Source organism: Pipra filicauda, unplaced genomic scaffold, assembly GCF_003945595.2.
Source record: "Pipra filicauda isolate LSUMZ 115617 unplaced genomic scaffold, ASM394559v2 scaffold177_size2800117_pilon, whole genome shotgun sequence".
NCBI classification, from domain to species: domain Eukaryota; kingdom Metazoa; phylum Chordata; class Aves; order Passeriformes; family Pipridae; genus Pipra; species Pipra filicauda.
In genome coordinates, this window is record NW_024104284.1 from 1,618,823 (window position 1) to 1,642,724 (window position 23,902).

Here is a 23,902-nt window from a genome sequence, read left to right on the forward strand (position 1 = left end):
AGAAATTAAGCTGGGCTTGACAGCTGCAAGGAAAGTGCAGCACCAGCAAGATTAATAAGGTGCTTTCTGGAAGAAGACTTTTTGAGTATTTTCCAGGAATCCATGACACTCAAAGGAGTGAACAAATAATATGAGAGAAAGTAAAAGAGCAACATTCTTAATTCTTTAGTGCTCTCAATGTGTTGTGTATTCTCTCTGGTCTTTGATGGTAGAAACTGGAGGGCAACCCACTTGAAGAGTGCTATTGGGAATTCATATAAAAGAGAAATCCCTCACATGCTATAGATAAAACTAAAATATGTGTTATAGGATATGAATTGTTGTGCAAATCATTCTGTTCATCTTTGCTAAATTCATCCTGCAGCTATAAACTGAATCACACCCTGTAAGGGGGGAAAGCAGCAGAGTAGGGTAATGGCTTTCTGCTGGAATAAATTTGTGCAGCAATTTCTGTGAAGTGGGACAAAGACTGTAGGACGATGAAGATTTCTCTCTTTAAAAGCACATGTGCAGGCAGGGAAAATCTCATTTAAATGAAGTTTTGGATGTAAATTCAGTGTGGGTAAACTAGCTTTCAGAAATCTTATTTGCTTGTGTAGGATTGTAGAACCATTTAGACTGGAAAAAACCCTTTAAGTTCATTGAATCTATTCACATATAAGAAATATTTTGAGTTATTAATAAAATTGCTGTTTTCCCATAAACTGCTTATCTTGGACATCTCTTTTTTCCTCTTCATTCCCAGAAGTATGTCTAGAAATAAGCTGTAGGACTTGAAGTGTTGATTCATTGATGCTATTGGGTCATAATTTTCATAGGATGGATACAAGGTTCCTAAAACCATTGCTCATGGTGGTAAATAGGACCCCACTTGAAGTAAATTGCTGTTCAGCATGGGTAAGCAAGTACACTGTGGTTGGGGCCAGCAAGAGCATGGCATGGTGGTAGAAAGTAAAGTTGGGAAGACTGCTATCCCTCTCCAAGTGGCAGGGAGAGTCTGAGACTCACACAGTTGCAGTAGCTGACAGGTAGCATCACAAATGTATATCCCACAAGGTCAGTTTCTTACTGCTGCAAGGGCAGATGTTTCTGGGGGCTCATTCCTTCCAGTCATTATCTCCCTGGCTGGCACGCAAAAGCAGAAGCACCCTGTCTGGATGGCAATATTTCCAGGAATGCTGCTAGAGGACACTAGCTCATTAGACCTAAGAATTCACAGATACTTCGTTTTCAAGCTGTCTCCACATTGTAATGCTGAGAAGCACTCTGCAGATTTTGTATAAATTCCAATTTATCTCTGTCAACAATCACGTATATTCATATTTAACACAGAGTTCCTGCTATTGATGTATTAGGCAAAGGGAAAGCAGGCTTACCTCAGATGGCAGAAGTCAACATTTCTCAATGCAATCATTATTTGTCTTTACATACCAAATCCATCAAGTTTGCAAAATTGCTGTTATATTTTATAGAGTCTCAGAATATAAATCTCTTAAAAATACGGGTTTTCAAAAGATCTGGAGAGAGCTTGGACCAAAGGTCTCAGCTCAGTTAGTTTCTATGATTTTTTTTTCTTCTAAATGGTTTAGTTATTTTTGAGCTTCACAAACAATTTCAAGATCTGTTTAAATTGGACTGAGCATGAAGAACCGATCTTGAGAAGTTATAGCTGCATCACTTTAAAAATTTACATTGGTGTGGGAAATAGACCTGGACAATCAAATCAAAATTCCTCTATGACACAGGAAGTTTAGAAGTTTACTTGCTTTCTATCAGGATCTGGTAAAAATTTAATTTGCATTATAATTAGGGTTACTGTAATATTTCACAGAATCTAAAATACTAAAATAACATAAACATGAGACAAAACCAAATTGCTGAAGAGATATTTTTAAATTATTTGTCAGTCCTTTGATCTTTTAGATTTGTAAGCTAACATAAATAAGCACTGCTCCTCTCTTCGCTTTTTTTTGATGCGTATAGATTTATCTTTCAGTGAAGTAAGGTAAATGTTTCTCGTTTTAGCTCAGTAGTGATTTTTCTTTTAAAAAGATTCAATTTGTCCTTACCAATTATTAGCAACATCTCGAAAAGGGGTTCTGCTAATTAATCAAAGACTTCTTGTGATCTCAGACAAGCCAGCCCCAACTGACCTTGAAAGTATATGAAGGCTCAGAAGTAAAGACAAGAATTTCTTGGCCAGAGAAAACATCTTTATTCTTTTAATAGGCATGGAGGAAAAGACTGTTTAGTGCAAAGAACTCCATGCAGCTGAGCTCTTTTACAATTTTAGATGAAGCAAATGAGGCCATGAAAAACAATAATTTTCGAAAGTATACAGGCTTTCACTGAAGTCAGTGGTAAAATTTCCTTTTTTTCTAAAAACAGATCTACCAGAGCTAGGCAGCTCTGGAAGTCCCATATTAATTGTGCTGTTGCCACTACAAGTGGCTCTGCAGCTTAGTATTGGCATCCCACATGCCATTATAATGGGAAGAACATCATACTACTCCACTCACCTCATATTATTTCTTGCAAAAGAAGTAGACCACCTTTGCAGATATAAATTCACCCCTGTTTTCTGGAGGAGCATATCAGCAAAGCCCTGCTTAAACTTAGGGGAAAAGCTGAGCTAGGTAGAGCACTGGGGTGGAGCTTGAGCACTTTCTGTTCTCAAATTCTCCATTAGAGTCCATGAATATCAGCCTCTAAGGAAGCATATTCACAAGATAGTCAGAAATGCTGACTAAAGACAACATCCAAGATTAAAAAAAGTATTCTGTGCTGTTAACTGTTGGTTTTACTTGAGGTAAACTATAGAAAGAAGTCAAGTGTCTCCAGACATTCAGATTTAGATAAAATCATCTCAAAACATAATAAAGTCACTTAGGTAATTATTATCATATTGACATCAAAATTTCAAAGTAAGAAGGAGCAGCATACAGTAGAGTTTAAATTTATTTCCTTTGTGCTCTGTTACTGGCTTTGTCCAAGGACACTTATACAGCTGTCCTGGTGCAGTAATCCATTTTTGATAAATTCTCAGGTTAGTTCAGAGAATACCCAGCAGTTCATCTCATTTAGTTCTTTTAAGAGATGTTTTATAGCCACTCAGGAGGGTCCTCTTGCACCCAAATGCCTTTAATGAGCCAGATTAACTCTTTATGCCAAGCTTACAGCTTCCATGACCTTTGGCAGGTCAGTGGGAAGCAGTCTCTTACTATTCGAGACAAACAGCAAACCTGCCTCATACCATGCATTTTATTTGAATTGGGGTTCAGACCTCCCACTAGCCAGAACTGAGCAAAGCAGTGATTCAGAAAATTTGGACACTGTGTGAGAAGGAGAAAGGTCTGATGAGATTCACTCTGTCCTGCTGATCGAGGTGGCTCAGCATCCTGAAGAGCTGTTATAGAATCATAGAATGGTTTGGGTTGGAAGGGACCATCTAAGCACATCTTCCGGTAGACCAGGGTGCTCAAAGTCCCATCCAACTTGGCCTTGAACACTCCCAGAGAGGGTCATGCTTTTGGGTTTGGTTTTATCTCAGACCATGTAAACATAAGGTTGTAAATGACAGTCCAAGCTTCACACTGCACAAGTCCTTATCCTCATAGTGTGATAAAAGAGTGAGGGCATCCCATTCAGGCTCTTGGCAAGACTCAACATTCCCTTTCCGACACGCTGGATCAGACAGTGCCTGCCTGTGGAACAAATGGGCAAGATCAGGAAAGAAACTATATCTACCTGGCCCAGATTTCACACACTCAGGGTGACTCCTAGTACGGGAATGTCTATCCCCTTCTAATCTTCTGTCAGTATTTTCTCAGAGACAGCACAGTTATTACTCAGAACTACCTATGGCTAAGACTGAACTTCTAATTTGCAAACAACTGCATGTCATTCCAGTGCAAAAACAATTTTTGAAAAATGGCATTCACTTTAAAATAACATTTTATTGTTCTTAAAAAAAAAGGAGCCACTTTCTTTGAAACTTGAAAAAGTTACATTTTCCAACCGAGACAATACAATAAATATCTAATTTTTGTAGGTTTTTTTCTTTGTCTTTTTGAAGGAAGTCACTGGAAACTCCAAACATATTGAATGAAGTGTTCTGTAGGTCCACGTAGGTCCCTGCTCCTTGTATTTTTTCCACTTTCACCATATAAACATCTAAAAACAACAAATGACTTTGCAATGGATGAGTAGAATAGATTTCTGAACATTATGTTTGCCTTTTTTTTTTTTTAAGCCTCCTTTTTATATAGAAATTGTCTGACTAGGCTTGAAAGTACTGCCTGTTTAAAAGTTATTTACTGTTACGCAAACAAGCATGTTAGTTTCCTCAGACTTAATTTAGAATATTTATCCCCAGAGAATCTAGGACCCTAAATCTAAGGATAAACTGAGGCTGTTTGTTTCCCCGAGGAATCTGCTCCACAGATCCGACAGCAACTGTGCACTAAAATGGCAGCAGTGTCACAAGTTCATTTGTATGCCAGACTTTGTCTGGAACTGCAACACAGCACCAAGCTGTTGCACAAAGCCCAGCGTATTGTTATAGTCAGGGTAAGGCAGTACTATGCTCAGGACAAAAATGTAGGAAAAAAAATATTTCTAATTCAGTTATGACACAAACACTCATTAAATGTTTTATTTGTATAACTCAATGTTTTAAACCAAGCTCTTCAGTTTCAATGCTTCTTCTCAAAAAGTCCTTCTGAGATTATACGGGCAGTGGCATTAATGTGCCATTGCCAACTCCACAACAATTAAAAATCTTTTGCCACAATTTTTAGCTCTCTTTTGTTTTTCACTTCTGATGTGGATTAAAGCCTGCAGTCACAGCTCTGATAGTTTGAAGACATTTGATCCTACAGTATTTATCCATTATTTGCTTTGTTTACCCAAGGGAAAATTAAGTGCCGTGCCTATGAACAGTGAGATCCATAATACGCTGTGATCTTTGACAGATGTTAGTATTTGGGGAAAAAAAAAGAAAAGGAAAGCTGCATCACTAACTTGGGAAGCCAGTTTTGAAAACTGCCTGCCTTTGCAGGTGCACCTCTAATTATTTGTCATGAAAACTATACAAAGACAATTATACATCTCATGAAAGGATGATTCAATATTATTTTAGTTAACAAACTATCTTTTTCAATATGGAAAACTCATCTTTTGAAACACAGGAAGTTTCACCTGAACACGAGGAAGAACTTTAAGGGTGACTGAGCACTAGAACAGGTAGCCCAGAGAGGTTGTGGGGCTCTCCTTCTCTGGAGATATTCAGAAGGCATCTGGTCACAATGCTGAGCACTGTGCTCTAGGGAACCTTGCTTAAGCAGGAGGGTTGGACTAGATGACTTGCAGTGTTCTCATCCAACCTTACCCATTCTGTGATTTTGTCTTTCATTGTCCTCATTCTAATCCTCCTTGAGTAACTTCATGAGGCACATCTGGGGATATGCAGTTTGCTTGCTTTACAGAATGTACTTTTTTGAAAAGAACCACAGAGGATTCCTTGCCTCAGATTTAGAAAATGCAGGTTTCTTTAGCTAGGAGTAGGACATAAGTACACTGACACTCAGGTTTTCTATAGCAGTGTGCATGCTTGTCATAAAGATTGCTAGGAAGTAAGAATGCCCTATTTTATCAGTAGTAGGTCTTAAAAATATACTCAATAAATTTCTGATATACCTTTAATCCTTATTTATGTACCATAACATATATATTAATGTTGTAAGTAATATTTCCTTCTTGCAATACTTTGTAGGCAGTAGGGAAGAGTTTTACATCATTGCTGTTTTATCTAAATATAAAACTGAAGAGATACTAGACGGAAACCTGAAGCCCCTTGGTACCACACCTAATACACCCCTCTGTCAGAGGAATAAACTAAAAGCCTCATTTTGCTAACTCCTGGTAGACAGTGGGTTCCTATTGAATGTCTGAGCTCCTCAACACTCTGCAGGTTAAAGCCCAGGAGAATCTAAATCCTAGGGGAGTTTGGCAGTGTCTGTGGCAACCTCTTTTAAGTTGATTCATGGAATAATACAAAACATCAACCCCACAAAGCTGTTCTTGTATACTTGTTTAGGTGGCAACATGATATATTAATGCCCTGAATCATTATGGCAGAGGAGCAGAATAAGCATAAAGGATGCATTAAAATATAAAGCCTTGACCTACTCATATTTAACATAGGAGAGCTGTTCTCTGGTATTAAGTTATGTGATCAAAATCCTATTAAAGAGATTGAGGTGATTTACACAGCATTGAGCAAAAGATCCCTAGAAGTGTTATTATGGAATATTTGTTTCCAAAAAAGCAGGGAAGGGTAGAGGACTAAAACTCTCACTCTTACTTACACTGAATATGATAAGTGTTATGTGAACAGTCCTTGTGAATTTGAGACAGAAATTGAGCAAATGTTAATGTTAATGGAAGGAGAGATCTTTTTGAGGTTTTTTTGCTGACATTTTAAAATTATATAGCTACTTATAGGAAAGCCTATGAGTAAATCTACAGACTAAGAAACTGAGAAAATGAGATCAGAGCCGGACAAGTAGCTTTCATCAAAAACATACCAGGAATGGGAAGCCCATCTTTTAAGAATGATATATAAGACTTGAGTCAAGGACAGAAAAAAAAACTTTCATTTTTTAAGGGGAAAATATAATCTGAGTATTAAGAGTGCAGATCTGTAGCTGAAATAAATTGATATATCTTCCCTGGAAACATTAGAATTATGCTAGCTGAAAGCCAACAACTTGGTATGGACCAAACCGCGTGTAACAAGAAAACTAGAAGGGCAAAAAGCCTGGTTGTTTGTATGCACACTTAAAATTCTCAGGATTGGCCCATTAGTAGGAATCAGCAGCTACTTTAAAGAAAAGACAGCTTTGCTCCCAAATACACAACCCAGGGTAGGCTTAGTCAGCAGACACTTGAAGGCATTTCTTCTCTACAAAGTATTGTAATTGCTTTCACATATGGCAAATACAATTATGTATCTCACCGGTAGGGTGGATTATAAATGAACAATGACTTGTATTTCAAAAGATAGCAGGTGCGTTTCTGTAAGGAATGTTACAGGAACTTGTGGGTAAAGCCAGGAAAAAAAACCCCACAAAACAGTCAGGTAAAGGGGAAAATGTAAGTTCCTGATCCTGAGAAAAGAAAGAGCTGGTCTTAAATTAGCTGCTCAGCTTGCTATACCCAGCCCTATTCAAATATGCAAGAAGGATTGATTTAAGAGAGTATGCAAAACTTCCCTCCCTCAGTAAGGGTACAGTTACTACTGAAACATGTGTGCCTTGTTTTAAACAATCTCCATGAAAGAAGGGCACAAAATGCTCATTTAGGCTAAAATTATTTCACAGATTATGGAATTTACTGTGTCTTATTTATAAAAGTGGCTACCATCACAGATGTGAACTGTACAAACGGACAGAACTGATTGATTACTCCATAGATAAACTCATTTCACACATAATCAAGAAAAATTAACATTTGAAATATGGGAATAAGTACAGAATCAATTCCGTTTCCAGCATAATAATAAAGTTGTTCTAGATGCATAAGAAATGCAATTAAAAAGGTGCCCCAAGTAAAAAGAGAGAGTTTGTTATAAACACATTCTTTTCTCCATAGTTTTTTGTTTTCCTTCTTCTATTAGATAGATCACCCTACATTAGTAATATACTATTGCTGCTCCACTAAATATCAGCAAATTAAGTTCAGGACAGTAACACAGTAAAAGAATAGTATACTAGTCTCTGTCTTCACAATAGCATGTAAAGAATAATATAGTTGTCTATGACATTAAATGCCAGCAACAAGAGCCAGTTGGACTTGCATACACTAATGTCTGGTTTGGAGCACAATCTAAGATTTAATCTATGTTAAAAAGAAGGTATGTTTCTTTTTAAATATTTTACCCAATTTAAAATCACATTTTACATTTAAAATCCTGACTCTGCTGAAGTCAAGGGAGTTTAGCCTTCAACTTCTGTGAATTAAGATTTTCCACAGCAGCCTCCATATAAGCCTTTACTGACTTATAATAGCCAGTTATGTGGCAGTACTGCTGAGATGTGCCAGCAGAAGTCAGAACCAATGTGTGCTGTACCTTTTATGAGAGACCATCCCAGTCTTGGAGATCTGTCATTTCCATCTATTATCATCTACCTGGGCAAAGGAGACTGAGGTCAGTCTAGTAACAGAGGCAGCAGAAGGCTTTGTACCCTCCATTCCATTTTGATGTCATGGCTATTGTGTTATTTTGCAGCTACTTTGAGTGAGTTTGTCCACAAAACATACTCTTTAAGCTATTCCCAGAAGTAGCTATTGTCTGACAAAAAGGTAATCAATATTGGCGAGCTTCAGAATTTTTCTTGTGCATTTTATTTTCTCTGTGATGTGCTAGGGGACTAGTTTCATCTGCAGTTGTGCGGTGGAAAGGGAAAACAAAACAAAATTAAACTCCCCAAATTTAATATCTCCCAAAGGCTCTGACTGGCTGTGCTGCTAGTTAAATTCACCTGACTTGCTTTGCCTCCTAGACAACATTCATATTTTTTGTTGTTTGAAAATTTTATGAGCAGTGAAAGTAACTTCCTCTCCTTATAATTGATATTTATAAAACGACTGTTTGCCTGGTCCCCCAGGTACTAGAACCCTCTTGAATCCTCACATGCAAACTCCACAGTGAGTGGGTCTGATCACACATCTGAAGGGTTGGACTTTCACCACCAAACTGAGGAGAACAGGGAAGATCTATTGCTATGCTTCGTCCCAAGTTCCATCTAGTCTCTTTAATGACAACATCAGGCCCTCCACCAGAAAATAAATTCAACTGTTCTTTTATGTGAGATTTATTGAATTAAAAAACCACAGAACAAAACACTTTCCCTAAACCAACATCAGAAGTGCTTTTTGCCCTGGCTCAGTTCTGTTTGTCTTTTCCCCTCACCCTTCTCTGAGAGGTACAGTATCTTCAAATATATTATGGGATAAGCATCACTCAACAACCAGCCTTAGTCACCTAGTAATCCCCTCTTCTGAACTGTGATCAATCATGTCACCACTTCAGCTGTTTAGCCAGATTGAGATGTGGGTCTCAGGGAGGTGAGCTGCTGCACCTTACACCTTGCTCTGGCTGCAGCCCATGAGCTGCATTGCCCTGGGCCCCAGCAGGCTCCATAAAATATTTTTTTCCCAAGATTGCATTCTCCCTGCCACCAGGCATTACCTGCATGATCCCATTTGGATGAGACTCAGAACAGCTTTGAAAATGTAGCCTCACCTTGTCCTGCAGAGGCAAAAATGGGCCCAGATAAGAAAAAAAATCTCAGAAGTAGGATATATTTCTGCTAGTTTATCAAACACAAGCAGAGGAACCCAGCAGTTCCTGACAGTGATAAGATCAGTGTGGAATCATACTGGTGGTTTACAGTACTGGGATTTCTTTGAAGCATAGCCTAGCCCTGTGAATGCTAAGTTAGGGCAGATGAGTAGTCTCCTAAGCTCTACTTAGCTATCACGTTGAAGAGACCTTTAATGTTCCTAGCAAGATCACAGTTTTTGACACATCAGTTAAAAACTCAACTAAAAAAGACATCCATTATTAAAAATATAATGTGAAAAAAGTGACCTGGTACAAGTGTGCCTGAAGGATAAATAGCTTGTGAGAATAAGTAAAAATACCATAAAACCTTGGCTCATGCACAAGGAGGAGACTCACGGAGAAGGAGGAGGCTGCTCAGTATTCTTATGCGTAGGACAACCCCAGGGACAAAATATTGACAAGATCACAACTAACACTCAGTCATGCAACCCCATGGGCCATTGCCATACTTTTTTTTCTGTGTGGTAGAGATATTTGTCTCAAAGTGGTTTGGAGCATCACCTGAGAGTTATGCAGTTTATCTGATGCTAAATCCAGAGCAAAATTAGGTCTCTCTCATTGCCTCTCTGGTTGTGAAAGTTAAAACCTTCTTTTTCAGGACAATGGAAGGAAGAATACCTTAATTATCAGTATATAATTAGTGCTGTAAGCATGGGTCCAACCACTTCCCCATTATGACCAAGGTGGTGTTCTTTGAAGAAAGTGCTGGCAGAAATGTTCATGTGGGAGATTGTGCTGCACCATCCTCCCAAGCTTTTTTACTGCAGTGTTTGCATATTGTTTACTGGACTGTTGTGAATCCTCGACCACATTTTATGTTAGTCATGGGCAAAAAAAAAAGCCTCGACTAAAGTGATTCCTGTGTGTGGTCTGAAGCTGGTTATCACAAAGTCAATCAGTCTCACCGTCATACATCTCCTCTGCAAGTCTCTGGGGTATGGAGAGAGTTATTTTTATACAAAACAACTGTATTTCCCTGTATGTCTAATAAACAGAAACCGTGTCTCATATTTTCATTACAGGAATGGGCAAACCACCGTTCCCTGCAGCCCTGTGCAAATCATAGATTGTCTGATGGAAACTTTCTAATTTACTGGCTTTGTGAAACCAAGATGTATATACCTACGAGTTTTTACATACCTTATTTTCTCCATTTTTCAACTAAGACCTTTGCTCAAACATTAAAATCGTTGTCAACTGTATTGTGAGTAATACCTGTGAAGTATGGCTCTTCTGCAGGGGAAAGTGTTTTTGGGGTGAGGGGTTGTGAGAACAATCTGAGTGAAATACTGCACATAAAAGATTCAAAAAATCCCAGAAAATATTTTCAAGGAAACTTGCAGATATTCTCAAGGGTCTCTTACAAATGACTAAGGAGGTGCTGCCTTCACTGAGTTTGTAAAGCACTTTCAACTTCAATCTCTGTCTCCAACAAGGTGAAAAGTCCTGTGATGTTTGCTACTACCCACATCTAATTTGAACCATTTAGCAAGGCCTCCAGTTCATTGTTTTAAAATCATACATCTTAAAACTGCACAGCTGTTCACCTCTGATTGCCAGCTAGATAACAGCTATTAAATGCAAGCCATAAGACAAATATTTCTGCAGATTTGCTAAGTTATAGCCATCCAAAAATATTCCCTCTGCTGCCCAATATGCAAACACCCTTTCTACTGTTAGGTTTTATGACTGCCAAGGATGGAAGTTGTAAAGAATGTGATACTATTGCGCTGTACCATAAACTGCTATTTCACTAGATTCCCCAATTTCTTTGGGGAAATCTAGCACAAAAAAAAAGCAATTTACATGGAAAAAACACTAATTTATTAGAAATATCTTTCTTCTCAGATACAGTCAAGTATATTACCATAAATATGTTTTACAAATATGGTGCTCTGAGTACAGACCACCCCTACGAATGGCTGTGGATAGAAACCTGGGGGTTGCCTGCACAATACAGCTTCTCCAATTCTAACAGTTTTGCATTAATATGGTGTGAAAAACCTATATATAGAATGCTTTTGTTAAAATCAGATTATACTAATTCTATATGAAGTCCTTTAATGAAAAATGTTTAATGGCTGAAATACTATAAGACTGCAGTTAGAGTGCAGGTGCAAAAATGATATTCTACACTCCCTGGAGAGCAAACTTGTACATACTGTGAAATATCAATTAAAGTTTATAGTTGCCTGTACCAGTTAAATGTCTTTTTCATGGGAAATTTTCGTCTTCTCTTATGAAGCACTCACTTGGGTTAAAATGTGTACTGAATTATGTGGGCATTTTGAGTTATTAAGGAATAGATTTGTTTTACAAGCAAGCTGTAAGCATTCTTTGCAGTTTTTATGAGGTCATCTACACGACTTTTAAATGGTGATCTTGGCCAGCCTCGATTCTCAGATCAGTTCATTAATTCACACAGCTGTCTTTAAAAACTACAAGAATAATACATACTGCAGTCTGGAAGAAAGAGGTGGATTTCAAGGCTGTATTTCAATCAAGGGGCCTGTTGACATCCTAAACTATGAGAGGACAGCCTAAGCTGTTTCATGAACAGCAGCAAGTTCGCATTTGAAATATAGCTTGCTTAATTGATTTCTTTTAGAATATATGGAGAAAGGATGCAAAATTCACCTTCGAGTGAGCACACCTCCCAGAAAGTGTCAGCTGGGACACAAGCAACATTCAGTGCTGGAAGATGTTGTCCCAGTAAAATCTTACATTCTATGGTATATGCTATGGCAGTCAGCCTGCTCACATGTTGCTGAATCTGAATGGAGAACACCTGGATTTAATTTCTGATTCCGACACACTTCCTGGGTGGTTTTGGACAGGTGTCTGACCTCCCTGTTCTTCTGTTCCACATCTTTTTATATTTTTGAATAGCACATTTTCCTTTTTAATTTCTTAGCTATCTTTTCTATCTTGTTATCTTAAAAAGTTTTTGTGCCAGGGTTTGTCTGCCAACAGATGTTTATACCATAGTTAATTCAAACTCTTGAGACCTCAAGATACTCTTCAAAAGAAAATAAATTCTGAAGAATACTGATACAGGAAAAACCTGTTAAAAGGATGTTTAAAAGGATGCAACCTGAGCTGAATAATTTGGATCAAAACTTTCTAAGACCATGTGCTCCCTATTTTTAATATGCCTCTCTACAGTCTGGTAGAGACCAAAAGTCAAAATCTAAGGTATAGTTGCAACTAAGCAGGTATGTGATGGAAAAGCGACAACCCTCATGGAGTTTCATTCAGAATGTGACGATTAAGAACATGAGGATCCACCACAAGAATTTCAATCTCCACCTTGATTGCAAGTAAAAAGTGGTACAAACAGTTAGTACAGAACTAGAAGCTGTGATACATTTATATGTGGTTTTGGGGTTCTTTTTTAAGATATTTGAATTAAGTCAAATAAAGTTGTTTAGAGGCATATTTGAACTGAATTTCCTGCAGCTAATTCATGGATAATGTTTTAGGATTCACTAAATCCTTTTTTCTGAATGTGCTTGAAATGAAAACAGTCATCCTGCAGTGTTGGTGCCAGGCCTAAGCTCTTTCCTTTCTTTTACTTTAGGATCAAACCATATTGCGAGCTGTTAGCAACTGGAGCCATTTTGTAGCCTGCATGGGCAGGGTGGATGATTTGAGACTCTTTAATTTAGAAAACCTGCTGTAACCTCTAGTTCTAGTTGTCAGTCTCTGCAGGCAGCTCAAGGCCAGCAAGTGCCCACTGTCAGTATGCTGAAATATCTCAGTTCACCTACAGTATTGAACTGTACAAAGAAAGTAAATCCCACCTAGACTCCCACATGACTTGAGTCAGGAACAGTCAAGAACGACATCTTATTGAGTCTCAATTATTTGATGGGGCACAAAAAAGCCCATCTTCTGTCTACAGAGCAAAAAATTCAGGGGAAAAATAGGGAAACTAAGGCAGGGCAAAGAGAAGAAAGTATTCTGTAAAGTATATTCGTAATTCCTAAACCACCCAAATTATCTGATTTCTTTGGTAGGAACTGGAAAAACACTGGCAGTGACACATCTATCACCACTTTACCTGTAGAGGCATGGCACACATGTTACTTACCTCCCATTTGCTCTCTGCCTGGCAGCAGAGATCAAAGCAGGAAGAGATGTCAAGCAGTATGTGCTCACTGTGATCTTCCTTCATAACATACCCAGGAGCAGATTTTCCTGAAGAAGCGTGCCACAGCTGTGCGTTGTGATTACTGACAATTGCTGTGATCATACTCAGCCTGACCCAGCACAAAACGTGCAGGCAGGAGACCAAGGCAGCCCAGCCTGCAGTGGGAATGGAACTTTCCCTGCCATGTGGTAAGAATCATCATGTGGGAAGCAGTGAGCAACCTACTGGTGCACTGTGAAGGTGCAATAAGACAGAGGCGCTGTGAACCAAACAGCATGTATGCAAAATAAATTGTCATAAGGGGCTACTGATCAAACTTACAGACCTGGAGGAAAGAAACAGAACAGGGACCTTCATTTAAAATACAATGCAGTTAAATGCCATTGAAGAAGGAACGTGAGGGATTCTGGACAAAGAGAAGCAGAGTTACTATCCTAAGCCTCCAGGGCATGACTTTATTAACTAGCCTGAAGAGAAATAGTGTAAGAAGACAGCTGAGTCTCTATTAACACATCCTGTAAGGCAGTTGCTGTGTACATTAAATCTATAAATGTACATAAATGACAGTGGAAATCACTGAAGATCAGATATAGCCCGCTTTTTAACTTAGAGCAAGGAGGAATAGCATAAACTATCAATACTGACTAAAGAAAGGTTTGAAAGAAATGCAAGATGCGTGCTCTGAAATGTACAGAAACTGCTCTACCCTCATTTTTGTCAGAGCTCAAGGGTTGGAAAGAGCAGAGCTTTAGGCTCCTGCTATCTACACCACCACAGGACCTCAGGAAAGATGATGTTTTCCTGCAGTGGACATTCTTCCCTCCTGCTGCCTGTCCGATACATACTGAAATCCAGAACTGCATAATTTGAATACCTGCTACCTATTGAGAATATATTATTTGTTAGAATGCCTCCTTCCCTGAAGAATTGTGCTAAGTGCTGTCACTTGGGTTTTGGCCTGGTTTTGCCCTTTTGTCCTTTTTATGAGTTAATTTTTTGTTTTCTGAGTCTCTCCTGTAAGATAATACTTCTCAGTACTGTTAGTAATGTGCAGTACAGGGCAGCCAGAGTCCTACACTTTGATTCAAGCATTACCTCAAACATCTCATTCACCAGTGAAAAACACTGGGCATTCTCATAGTTCTCATAGCCAGATAGGAGACAAGAGGCAAGTCTTCAATGCATATCACATCAAGCAGGAAACAGAGAAGTTGGGGGTGTTCCATTCCTGGAAGTGGCCAAGGCCAGGCTGAATGAGGCTTTGAGCAACCTGAATCACAGAATCACAGAATATGTTCAGTTGGAAGGGCCCCAAAGGATCATTGAGTCCGACTCTTAACCCTATACAGGACCATTCCCAAGAGTATAGAATCTGATCTAGTGGAAGGTGCCCCTGCCCATGGTAGCAGAGTTGGAACTAGGTGATTGTTAAGGTCCCTTCCAACTCAAACCATTCTGTGATTCTATGAACACAAAGAAAAATTTGCAGAGGCCTCTCAAGTACTTATTTACAGTCTGTATATCTACTTTCCAATACTGACCTTTTAAATTGTATCTTTCATCTTCAAGTCTGCACAGGAGCTCATGACAAGTATATATGTGTCTAGATTGCCCTTAAAATATCTTCAGAAGTGTCTGGAAAGAGCTATAAGCTCCAGCCATGCCTCTGGAAACCTCATTATGGTCCCTGACTTATTCAGGGCAAGCTGGCAGGACCTTCATCATCACAGAGAAGGTGAAGAAAGTTGGACAGTACATGGATGATGACATTCCACACATTGTGAAACCTGTGCCATGTGAGGATAAATGGTTTCCCTTCCAGGACAAATCTCTTTTTCATTTTAAACCAGAATGGCTGCCACTGAATACATTGCAAATAAAAATAAAAAGCTAAACCCTGGGTACAGGGCTTTCTTAGTCCTTGACAGTGTTGGCATTTTGCGGAAAAGTAATCAAACAGGTCTTAAAATACTTTGTGCTGTAGCAGGCCATTTGTAACTGTGAAACAGGGAAGGCTGTGACAGCACACGGGCATCCCCAGATGCCCTTAGAAAAGACTAACCCTTGCTTCTTGTACTTCTCTATATTTTCTGCCAGGAAAGCACCTGATACATGAAAAGACAACAAAGATGCAATATCATTCACTCTTTGAATCTTTACCTCCACAGCTACTTCATGCTCCAGGCCCCAGGTAACACTGCCTACGGTGGATGGTACTGTTACTTTCTCTTTGTTGTCTTTGCTATGTTTGGCAGGTAAAGGCCATTAAAAGGAAAGAATTGCAGGGCTGCTCAGTATGGCTTAGCTTGACTGTTAGCTTAGCTTAACCGTTCACATTTAACGATTTCTTTATTATGTAACTCTGACATATAATGTCCAGTCATCTGGCCTGATAGCTGGCTTCTTGGACAGAAAATATACCTTTCCCAAGTCACTTCCTCCCATGGATTATGACAGTTTTGAATGTTTTGAGTGAATTTGCAGTGAAGTTTGCTTTCCCTTTAGTTATCCCCAAGGAATCTCTTGTGAGTCCCCTGCACCTTTGAGCCTGCCACATATAGCAGTTGAGAAGATGGCACCATTTCCAGTATTACTTTTTTTTAGCACAGTTGGCTTCCAGGAATATTTGAAAGTATTCAAGTCATCTGCTCCAGCTTCCTGGCAGTTCTCTTCCAAACTCAGACTGCTTCAATTATTCCATTTTTCTCACTTATGTACTTTATTTCTAACAGTGTATAAAAAAGACATGACACGGGAGTTTTGGCAAGGACCCTCAGGGCTTTTCCTCCTTGGGTCTTTTCCAGGACATAGGCACATTAGACTAGCAATGATTTTAAAAGAGTTGCCCCTACTTCAGGCATGAATTGGCCACAGCAAGAGCTGTGCTTCATGAGTGCTTTTGCCCCTCTGTCTTCCTTTACAGGATTTCAGGCAATGGAGCAAAGCAGACGGTCCTTAGCTGTCGTAACTGCTCCTACGTGACTTCCTCTTCTTCTACTGCCTAGAAGTGAGAAGGAAAAGCAAACAGTAAACACTTCTCTTTTTTTTTTTTTTTGCAACAGTTGTTCTAGTCTGCAGCTGTTTTTAATTAATTACTTGGGTAAGTGAGATGGATAGAAGAGCTTTTGAGAGCTGTTGAGAAGAAAGCTGTCTGCAAGCTAATTATACTGTTATAATAATCCCATGGCATTCCTCAGACTTTTCATCCCCTGACTGAATAACAGTTTAGCAAAATATCCAAGGATCACTTATAGTTTTGAATAAACAGCAGGGAAGAGTGGTAAAACAAAATAGGATCTAGTTAGGAACAACTAAATGTTTTTCAGCTTGCTCACAGACAAATCACAAAAGATCAGGTACCAGGAAAATACATGGAGGATTTTCAAAATGTTTTCCTTCCTTTACCCAAAATATTTATTTAAGTTTGCTTTTTTGCACTTTAGGTAGTTGACATAATTCATTTTAATGAAAATACTTAATGCTTATCAGAACCACTTGGGAAAGTTCCTTGTAACTGCCAAGAAGGAAAAACAACCAGAATATCATGTAGCATTTTTGCTCATTTTGGGAAGAAAAATATGTATTTGAAAACTGAAACAATAATACCACAGAGCCAAATGAAAGATTTTTCAAGGACTTAATAACATGTGGGTTTTTTTTTTCCAGAACATACTTTTATTGTCAAACATCTTAGGTTACAGCTGAGAAATTAGATTGGGGGGCAGAATGGAAACATTAAGTACCTGGTGAATTGGGGGACATGTAATAACAACAGGACAAGTTGGGTGTTTCTTCCATAAAATGCTGTAAGATAGGTTTCTTTGTGTGCATAACTGCACGTTGCAAATTGCTTATGAGAGAGACACAATACATGAATCCCACTGGGAAAAGTAAAGAATAAAATGGAAGAGATCTTCCAATCTGTGGCCACAGAATTGGTTTTATTTCAATACGTTTATCTCTCCATAAGCCTCGGTGAACTTTCAGTGCATACGTCATTCTCAATACAGGTACCAATTATAAACACACAATATCCTAACAGGAATATTTCTCCTGCAAACATATCTGAAAATAAAGTTGAGTAAAATCAGTGCCAGCCAATGTCTAATGACACCCATCAGAGCCACTTCTACTGAAAGACTCCCTCTTGCTGAGCTTCCATTCAGCCAAAAAACTGTGATGGGAAATGATGCTATATCTTGGTTTAAACACTGTGATTTGTAGTCTTGCTACACACAAAAACATGTTAGCTCATCATGTTCTCTAGAGCATGAGAAGTCTAAATATTAATGGATATGTTAATTCAGGTGCTAAGACATGACATTAGAATTATTAAAAATAACACCTCAGCATCTGTGTCCTCAAGCATGGAAATTATTCCAGAGTAACAAAACCAAAAATGAAAGTCACACCATGTTGGTTCCAATGGACACGTTCAAAACTCTTTTATTTTCAGCTTCTACTTCCATGTGGATAGTCCTACTAATATTTCAGTTGCAGATTTTTCAATAGAGACACATATTTGCAGAGCTGAGTATGCAGCAGCTACTACTTTGACATTGCACCAGTTGCAGACACTGTAGGTAGACAGTGGAAAAATATCTCACTTTTGTGGAATAAGCCTCTGTATGGGCAGGCAGAAAGGAGACAGTAGTGTCATGCACAGACAGCCACTGCAGACATAACCTGGAGATTTCATTTGGCTGTCAACTGCAGGCACTTTTCTGCAATAGTCCAGAGTTCTACACACCTAGCAAAGACAACATTTTTCCAAGCTAAAGTTATGCCTGACACTTTCATTTAGGGCATGTCATTAATAACCTGGCCAAAAGGAAGTATCCCAACACCCAGCATCTGAAAAAAGGTCCTTCAAACAGCAGTTGCAATGCAACAACTTCAAAATCCAGTTGGTGATTTTCTCATGTCTTGATAAAGCCCATTGAGAGGGAGGTTGAGCTTGACAGTATTGTTTTCCCACTCTGCCCCTCAGCTTTCTGTCAAAGGAACAGGGCAGTGTTTTTTGGGGTTTCTCAGTGAGGACCATCAACACCTGAAGCCCTAGGGATGTAGCTCCATTTCACCAGAATCATGTGTGCTCACAGTCTGGCCCTATGGAGTCCTCTGAAGGTAACTTACAACTGTCTTCTGAAGGGCCTAACAGAGGTAGCCTCTGCCTGGACAGACATGGATTTTCAGACCTGCTTTCTGTCTCTTGATCCCTTATGGATAGTGGAAAAGAGGATGGAGTATGGGGGGAAATGCTAAATGTGCATCAGGTGATGTCTTGCTTCTTTCTCTGATAGTCCTTTTGGAATTATATTTTCTTATATTCCTTTCTGGAATTATATTTATAACATGACAACATAACCCTCTCAAATGAGAAGACACCTGCAAAGGCAGCACCTGGAATTAAGTACATGTCATGAAAACAGAAGCCTGGATCCTAGATGGGACTGGGTCTCAGTCCTCTATGGACATGTGGCCAGCTGTTTAGCTTGTGTGTCAGGAAGGAAACTTGTCTCCAGCCAAGTCGATAACTTCAGGCTTTGTGTCATCTCCTTTAACCTAGTCCCTATAGAGTTTTCAGTGGCCTCTATCTTTGCAGTTCTCAGCTAGAATAGGTATGTTTAACAAACACAGGCATGCACATAACAAAAACTTTCCTTATGGTGTCTTGTTAGCATTATTTGCTTTTTTGTGTGTGTTTGTTTTTCAGTTAGGGGTTCAATTAGTTCTACTGAACACTTGAAAGATCAGCTTCCCATTTAAGGGGAAATAAATGTTGCTCTTTTGATTTCTACAGTCTCCCACAGTCTTCTGAATATGAAATAGAAAATGTCACCACATTCAAGTGCAGAGGGTATGATCACAGCATGAATGTAAGAAGCATGGCACCCAGTGCCATTTGAGGTGAAAAAATGTGAATTTTTTTTCTTAATATTTCTCCTGCTAGTTACAGCTGAAATCAACCAACCACTGTTTCAGACATTTTCTACATCATGTTGCAGGATGGCCTCTCCAGTGCCAGTGGGTATAAAGTAAATGAATTCAAAGGATTCCAAGATGATATCAGGTAGGCTATCTCACCTGGGATTTGCACACTGAGAATATTTCACAGTGCTCTGGACAGCAACAGACTCTTGTAATAGTGCTGTAATAGATCAGTTACAAAGTTCCCTCCCTGCACCCAAAAATCCTAAAGGTGATGGAACAATAAGAGATGATACAAATCAAACAAAATGGAGAATGGAAAGAGGAATGAGAGGATGGCAGACCGGCATGTTTCTATAGTCACAGAGGTACAGTGTCTGGTGGTCCCATAAAGATGTACAATACATGGAGTGTATTGTATTTTCTGTTACTTCTCTAGGGAATTTCTCAATTCAGTGAAATATCTGAATGCTGGAGACACTTCTCCCTGGAAAACTCCTTGTGTGCCTCTGGTTCGCAGTGGTGAATGAACAAGATAAGGGGATATCAGGAGGCAATACATGGTCTCTCTCCCACCTGGCCTTGAGATAACTCCTTCAAAAGATAAAACTGAAGTGACTGCTGAAATGGACAACACATCAAATATAAAGGCAGAAAATGTATTTCCCTAACAGCTCCACCACTGCTAATCACACATGACATTTATTAATGAACTGTATATAATACAGTAAGGCTTTGTTGATTTGATATGTAACAGGGGAATTTCGGTTTTTCTATCTCACCGACATAGTTTATGGACCACTTGGCTTTCCATTACTGATTGCACAGAACTCCTGGTGCAGCAATGAGTGCTTACATGGTAAGTTGATATTCAGGCAATATTTGTAGTATAATTTAGCTTTCTTTTGGCAAAATTAACCAGATGGAAACCAAGACTGGATTCAGCAGCATGTGACCAGTTAGCCTGCCACAGCTCAGGGGCTGTCAGCTGATGCTCCCTGTCCTGTGTTATATATCCATCACATGGAGGATCTGCTGTGTAGAAGGCAATCACTTCTACAACAAGACTATGTTATTTTCATATGTGTGGTGTTATTTAAATCACTCTGTGCTTGTCTCAGAGAAGATCAATTGTAGAAAAAGTGAAACTTGTGACAGCTACAGTGTAGCATTTATTATAATCTCAGGTAACTGAAATTACTTTAAAAGGCAGTCACCCTGTACTTCATATCTTATGAACAGCAACAATTTAATGTCAAGAAAGTGCAATTTATTCTAATAAAATTTTCTTTGGAAATGAAACAGATTCTAATGGGACTTCATAGATTATACACATTACATCTTGAATCATAGATTTTTGAGCTGAAACTGAACAATGAAAAATCCTACAGTGCTATTAGGTAATTTTCTCTTTAATTTGGGCCAAAAGAACACTGCCTTTTGAAATGTATCCCCAAAATCTTTGTGTAATATATTTTTAAATGACTTCTAGCATTCTTCTTTAGAGAATATTCCCAAATCTAATCAACCAATTAATATACTTTTCCTGCAATTCGAATGAAATTCGCTGCCCTTAAATATTTTCTTTGAAATTCCACTTCAGTTCCAGATTTATATAAATTATAGTAACAAAGTAAAATAGCTATTCATAATAATGATTGTTATATACATAGTTTATTGCAGTAATGTCCTCTGTTAAAAAAAATCTGATCCAAATGTCAGACACACTTTGATGGACAGTGGCACCCTTATGGCATGGAGACTGTCAAGGTGCTTGAGGGGGAAATGAGGAACGAGCGAGAGGTCCACTAACCCAGTGAAATGCATTTGATCAACTGTGCACGATCTCTTTATCTTCTAACTCCTTCTAGATTCCCCTCCCCTGCAAGGTCAGGCACTCAGAGGAGCAATTTATAAACTCACAGCTCATATTCTGGTTGCAGTTCCAGAACTGACACAAAATTAAATCAGTCTTGAGTGCAGTAGGATACAAAAATTACCTTCCCAGTCTACTGAGCCCTTCAAGACTTCCAATAAATCTCCCAGCAGCAGCATTCCAATGCCTATCTTCCTTGCCTTACAAAAAGACCTTGAAATGGAAACAGAAGGGTTTTCTTTGAAGTCATATTTCATAGCACAAAAAGACATGCATAGAAGCAGCTGACTTAGTGGTTTCCCCCTCTCGCTCAAAGCATTTTCTGAAAAGTTTTAAATTGGACTTTTTAGTTAATCCCCAGAACTCCTAATTGCAGGGGCCACAGCACGTGTGAAAGCAGGAGCTGATATCGACAAAGGCTCCTTTTGAAAAAAGATGAAGGCAAAACTTTTTAAAAATACACTGGCTAGCAGAAACATCATTGGGCTTCATCTAATTGCATTCCTCCCCTGAAAATTACAGCAGTCCTCCCTAAAAAATATTAAACTTAAGCAAGGACATTCACTTCATCTTGGAATTGGCACTGAGTGCAGATGAAATATCTCCCTGTGTAATTATTAAGTTAAGCAAGCTGTAATTATCTCTATTAGATTCCCCGGGCTTTAGTAGAGATATGCTGAGTTTTAGAGCAATCCTTTCACTTACACTCCAGGAGCTGTGGGAATGGATCTGGAGGCTGGCTCTGGTCCTTCCAGAGCCTGTTTTGCTGGTGTGTGACCTGGCACAGGCTCTCTGTGCACGCCTGGGGAAGAAAAGGCTCATCATGTTGGCCTATTCCTCCCTCCCAAGAGCTCACAGAGCTGGGGGACTGGAAGGGCCACAGCCCTCATGGTCCCTCAGTAGAGGGGCCCAGGAGATGCCCCCACACTGACCATTACCTGGGACGATGCTAGTCAGGGGAGGAACAGATCCCAGCAGAGATTGGGTGACTGTCCTTGACTGGGTGATTTGGGGGTGCAGAATGTTTTCATAGCCTGCATGAAGGTCAGTCCATCGTTTCATAAAGGGCTGCCATGGTTTCTTGGATGTCAGGCGTTCTGTTGCTGGCAGCTCCCAAACGTTGGTCCTGATGCTGATGCAGGCTTTGACCTAGGACTCACTTCTGTTTTAGGTGTAGAGCCCTCCAAACCTGTCTGTATGCAAGCAGGCTCTGGGAGGAACTCCCATGTGAGTGACCCGTGAAGACTTCATTTTGTTTTAGACTGCTTAAAGTGTTATTGGAAAATTCTGTAAGGCAGCTCAAGTGAGTGAAAATGATTTGCTTAGGATGAATGTAACCACCAGTGCATTACTTCACATAATCTAAACAGAGTTTCAGGCACACTTCATCTATCATTCCCTGAAAGAGAGAGGCTGAGTTAATGCTCTCTGACAAATATTATGTTTCTCAGGCAGCCCTGGTGCTGTCTTACACGTTTCCTGACCTGCTTTGATTAGGTATATAAAAAGCACAAGTAAAACACAGGTTGGGTTTTGCTGTTGGAAATGCGAGATAAGGGCATCAACACCCCAGCGCTCTCTGTGCAAGACACCCCAGCGCTCATGAGATTGGAGATTCCTTCTTAGTGCTGTAAGATGAGTCACTTGGCTAATAACTATGATTTATAACAGCATTTTAATAGCTCCCTGGGCTCTCTGATGAAGGCAGGAGAGGGCAGGGTGTTACACCTCAGGATAGTTGCCTGCAGGGTGGGGGGGAGAGGGGAGAGCAGGGCTTATGTCCAGCAGTGAGTGAGCATTGCTCAGAGGGCAGCTGGAGAAGCCCAGCAGGGAAGCAAGGAAGGGATGCAAGGCAGAGCCACGATGGGCTCCTGGCAGCTGATTTGCTAACGCTGACACTCTCCTCTGAATCTAACATTAATGTCAGGTTTGGAGCTGGTAATGAAGAGGGAAAATTCCATGTTACCTTTGCTACACAAAGGAGTGTGCTACACCTCTGTAGTGGATGCTTGAGTACATTAAATTTGCCTTAAAAACATCCAAAGCCTCAAATGTACTTATTAATTAGCTCTAAGTGGACCCACAGCCGTGTCTCTGGACATGTATACAAGTAAGTAATTAGAAGAAAATTAGAACATTTCTTTTCAAACATGAAAACCTCGCACATCCATCAAACTGCAATTCCCCTTAAGTCAGTCCTCATTGCTCACTTTCCCAGAAAGGAGCATTACAGAGCAACTTGGAAGTCAGCAAACAATGTACAAGGCACACATCCTCACAATACTGCTAATCCAAAAGGCTCAGAGGTTAAGTGAGAACTGGCAGGAAGAACAAAAGAGAGTTTTTTCTCTCTGGTTTTCCTGATAGGATCATGCTAAAACATTGGCTGGAGCAGTAAAGGCTTAAGACACTGCTCCAGAGAGCTGGGCTCGTGCCCTATCTTTGGATCTTCACTCATTTTTTTTGAGGAAGAGAGTACAAACAGAGCAACTCCATCTTCCCAAGACTATCCAGAGAGGCAAGAACAGCTCAG

The 23,902-nt window shown here is 39.5% G+C and overlaps 1 long non-coding RNA gene across 3 annotated transcripts in view; it reads right to left on the reverse strand.

Moving 5' to 3' along the window:
• The window catches only part of LOC114000345, a 47,373-nt gene extending 31,521 nt beyond the window's left edge, over positions 1-15,852 (reverse strand). For all 3 annotated transcript variants that reach the window (XR_003545186.2, XR_005562988.1, XR_005562987.1), the window contains exon 1: positions 15,723-15,852. This is a non-coding gene — a long non-coding RNA (uncharacterized LOC114000345). The remainder of the gene's footprint in view (positions 1-15,722) is intronic.
• Positions 15,853-23,902: the final 8,050 nt, after the last annotated feature.